Below are 4,667 nucleotides of genomic sequence, written 5' to 3'. Positions count from 1 at the left end.
TAGTTAAATATAAAGTGATAAAGTCATTACTATACACAGTTAAAACCAAATATTTACATGAAGCAAATAAAAGGACAAGCACATTTTGTTTCTGTCTGAAGTTAAATGAGACCAAGCTTCTCTTGTTTCAGGTTAGTTAGAATTACCAAAATCATTTGCATTTTCTTAATTCCAGATTTTGCATTTCTACAATTGTTTTGAGATTTTTGTGCACATTTGGTCAATATCAGGGAAACTTGTCTTTTAAAGTGTATGACTTGGGTCAAACATTTTGAATTTCCTTCCGCAAATTTCTCACAACAGCTCGCCGGCATATTGGCCCATTCCTCTTAACAGAACTTTATGTATTGTAATGCATGTTTTAAAGTGTCCAGTTGTACATCCAGCAAAATGTCAACGAGATCCAATTCAAAAAAGAGATTCAGAAACAAATGATGCTGAATATAACAGCAATTTATTTAATTGTAATTCGTTTTTAATTAACCTTTTTGAACTTTACGTCATGTTGCAACAAGTGTTGCTTTGATTCTTTCATGCATATTTGAGAAATCTTTTGATCTCCATGGCAACTACTGGGCTGTGCAAGATTCCCGGATGAACCTAGCTCCACCTTTGAGGACAAAGCTCTTCCTCAGAGCTGCAGTTTACATAATTCTGCCTCAAAGAGCGATCAGGGGGGATCGCTCTTTGAGGAGCTAAGTGGGGGCTCAGCTCCTTCAGACTAGCCAGCAGCAATTAGCAAACATCTGGTGCAACCGAACATCAGCTGAGCTCATTAAATGAGCTACTTCTCAATGCAACGCTGGTAATAAGATTGTTAAAAGATTAGTAGAGCAGCCATGTTGTGATGACTTCCTGAAGGCGGGGTTTCAGAAAGAAAGAGTTTTTAAAGAGTAGACGCCGAATTTTAAGGACTCAAATTACAAGTAATATTCTTTTAAGTCTTGATATATAGCTTTTTTTAACAAGTGAAGGCAGCATAGATACTTGATTGATCAAAATATTTATATAATGTTTTATTCTGCCTTTATTGGTTTTTGTTCTATTGTTGTTTTGTGTGTCTTGCTTTGATCCATTTTAGCACTGTACAAAACTTTATAAAAAATAAACTTTTTTTGGTGCTTTATATATAAAATTGATTTTGAGTCACATGATGTTTTCTTTTTCATTGATACCCAGTTACACAGCCTTTTTGGATTAATTTAAGATTAAATTTGAGAAGAAGCACCAAAACTACAAAACGTTTGTGGGGGGGGGGGGTGGGGCAAAACTCAGCTCTACTGGATTCTATGTCGCTGTAACCGCTCAGACGACGACCTCCTCACAACACCTGACACTAATTCTCATCTCACCGCTCCATCCCCTTTAAAGTAATTCAACATATTTAAATTCATTAGTGCAGCGACAGAGGAAGCTAACCCAAGTGCTACTATAAGCACAGAAACAAATGTGCCTGGGTTCCCAACCTTTAAAACACACACACACACACACACACACACACACACACACACACACGCGCATCCATACACTGAGTGGAGCAGATTACATTCTCCCCAGGACTTGACTTGCATTAAAGTTTAAATGTGTTCAATTTGGACAGTCCCAATATTAGACTGGAGTATCATTACGAACCTTATTGGATGAGTCTGAGCAGAATAGATTTCTACTGATGAGATGAAGATGCCTCAGGCACAGGCACACACACACACACACACACACACACACACACACACACACACACACACACACGCTTGTTCACACATTCCCATCTATCACACACATACAGACGTGAAGAAAGGAACAAAAAAAATTATCTGTAATTTCAAACATTTTATATTATCTTTATATAGGTTTTATTGAGTAAATATATTTAACATATGATCGCGGAGCTGTGAATGAACTATTGGCAAGGTCAGCATTAAGGAGTTATTAAGGAAAGACTAAGAATCTACGGAGGATTTAAACAAATGTTTGTGGTTTGCAATAAACGGATAAATGAGTCCCAATGAGAAAAGCAACAAAATAATGATGAAAAATAATGTTAGTACTGACTGGCAGTAGCCATGTTTTTATCAATGTTGTCATTACGCAAATTTTGAAATATTGCATTTAGAAAATGTTGACGGAAACGGTAATTTTTGGAATAACATCCTCACAAAGAAACTTTTACTCTCGCTTGAAATAGTTTCAGAAAAAGCTTCAGAATAGAGTTAATGCACTCAATGGGAGATGGACACACATTAGCCGAATATATTTTGACGTAGCGAAATGTCCCATCAACTGGTGGGTCTGTGCTTCACCAGAGGCAGAAGTCCACTCCTCCCACTCAGAGCAAAGTTGTTTTTGCATTTGCATTTTAAAAGTTAGAAAATTCACATGACAATTTGATGGAAATATTCCAAATTAGATTTTGATATTTATTTAAAGGGGCAGCATTATGTTTTTTTCCAATCACATAGTTCCAATTTACAGCACAATCAAGTAACCATTTTAACTTCAGTAGTTCCAAAAAAATGACTTGTATATCAAATATGACAAATAAGAGAAATTCAACTTGAAATTAGGCAGGCCTCTGTCTCTTTAAGAAATTCTCCCACAATTAACCCTGTAATAACTTTTTCACCGCCACTGCTTAGAGAAGTAGCAAATGGCGCTAGGTCCACCCAGGAGTTTTGCACATCTGAATGGTTGCCATGGAGATTACAGGATTTCTGAAACATGCATGAAAGAATCAAAGCAACACTCCTGTTTTTGATTAAAAAACATCATAACATGATGTAAAGCTCAAAAGAGTTGATTTTACATACCTTTAAAAAAAACCATCTAGACAGAAGCATCAGGAAAAAGCTAATAAATTAATTACTTGTATAGATGTATCCAAAATTAAATGTGCAACTGAATTATTTGATCACTTTTGGCAAAAAAAGTGACTTAAGCTTTTATTTTAGGAAGGTGATGATAAGGATCACATGCAGATCTCAGAATGAACAGGTTATTTCTAAGTGGCTGGAATTTTCTTCCAGCAGGCCATATTTACTTTGGTCGCCAGGTGAAGGTGGAGCGCTGAAAAGTTGCTAACAGACACATTGATCACTGTTAGCAGGAGCCATATTCAAAAATGCATCATTTCGCTGTGTGTGTGACGACGCCTCTGTTTCTGTATTTGTGCCAATAAAAATGCTAATTTTAAATAGCTCCTGATGCGACTTTCAACAGTTGTTTTTCCTCTCCGTGAATGCCGTCTAAAAGTGACAGATTCATTCCAAATTGTAATGAGGCGTTTGAAAACGGGGGTTCACGTGTTACCGGTAAAGATCACAAACTGTGACGGATCAGAAGGGACTGGATAAAACCAGGGAGGACGACTCTACCTGGATGGAAAAATGAACTGCTCTCAGCCATCTTCCTCACTTTTTTATCCACTTAGCGTGGCAAAGAAGAAGTGATTTTGTCCTTCCCTCACCTCCACCTACTTCCTCCACTGTCTCACACTCCGCCTTTTAAAATAATATCTTTCTCATTCTCCGTTTCCAGCCTTCCTCCCTATTATCTTTTTTTTGTCTCTTCCTCCTCCTCCGCCTCCCCCTCCTCGTCGTCCTCCGCCACCTTCCCCTCCTCTCGTCTTGCTTCCTTCTTTCATTTGTTCTCCACTCTTTCGCTCCCTCTTCTCACTTTGAGCGAAATAGATTTTCAATTATGTGTTGAGTGCCTGGAAGCTTCTATATTTCCCAACCTGACCCCAATACAGCTGAAGTGATATCCCACGCAGCAGAAACACACACACACACACACACACATCAACACAACATCCACGCACGCACGCACATCGGACAAACTTCCGCCTTCACTTACAGCCTAATGGGAGAGGAGGAGTGGCTGGAGGAGGATGTCTTCAGTGGTCTGGACTTGTCCACTAAAATACCTGACAGCTATCACAGACAGCCAAATGAAATGTTGCTTTAGTCTTTTCCAGCAACATCATGAAGCAATGTCACATATTAAAACAAGATGGAAAATAATGAGTGTGCTTTGCCGCCTACAGCCGCGGTTTCTCACCTATGACCTTTGGAGACGGACTCACCAGGATCAAGGTGCAGCACAGGTAGAAAGCATCGATATGGATTATACAGATGAATGATGGGAACAAGTTTGGTTGGGTTGTATTATAACTGGCTAATATTTACAGTGTTTGAAACTGAAATGATTTGGATTTGTTTAGAGGTGACTTTTACAAGAATGTCACCAACACACTGTGTCCTATGTCTCAAGCATAGTATATATATATTAAGGCATTAACACATACGATTAACAGGGTTTTCCCCAGAAAACTTGCTAAACCAGGTGGTCGGGGTGCCGAGGCAGTCCACTGTGTTTTTGTATTAAAAGATGTTAAGTTTAAATGGGAGTAAAAATTACAGAGGATGCTTGGCTTTCTATGTGTGTGGCACAACAGACGTCTATCAGTTCTAAAAGATGGAGGGAATTTGGATGGAAGTGCTTAATTAAATACTTTATTACACCGCAAATTACTAATAGACATAGAGGAGAAGAACAGCAATGTTGGAGACAATTTGGACATCGGAACGCCAATCATTCTCATGTATTTTGGTCCTGCCCAAAGTTGGTAACTTACTGGGATGGAATCTGTCAGACTACTGGGATAATTT

At 38.5% G+C, this 4,667-nt stretch overlaps 1 long non-coding RNA gene across 1 annotated transcript in view; it reads left to right on the top strand.

Annotated features, from left to right (window-relative positions):
* Positions 1-4,306: 4,306 nt before the first annotated feature.
* The window catches only part of LOC106957743 (uncharacterized), a 12,705-nt gene continuing 12,344 nt past the window's right edge, over positions 4,307-4,667 (top strand). The window contains exon 1 of the long non-coding RNA XR_001427018.1: positions 4,307-4,393. This is a non-coding gene — a long non-coding RNA (uncharacterized LOC106957743). The remainder of the gene's footprint in view (positions 4,394-4,667) is intronic.

This window comes from Poecilia latipinna, unplaced genomic scaffold, assembly GCF_001443285.1.
Source record: "Poecilia latipinna isolate Pla-1442-1.1 unplaced genomic scaffold, P_latipinna-1.0 Scaffold932, whole genome shotgun sequence".
NCBI classification, from domain to species: Eukaryota; Metazoa; Chordata; class Actinopteri; order Cyprinodontiformes; family Poeciliidae; genus Poecilia; species Poecilia latipinna.
This window is presented reverse-complemented; position numbering and strand designations above follow the sequence as displayed.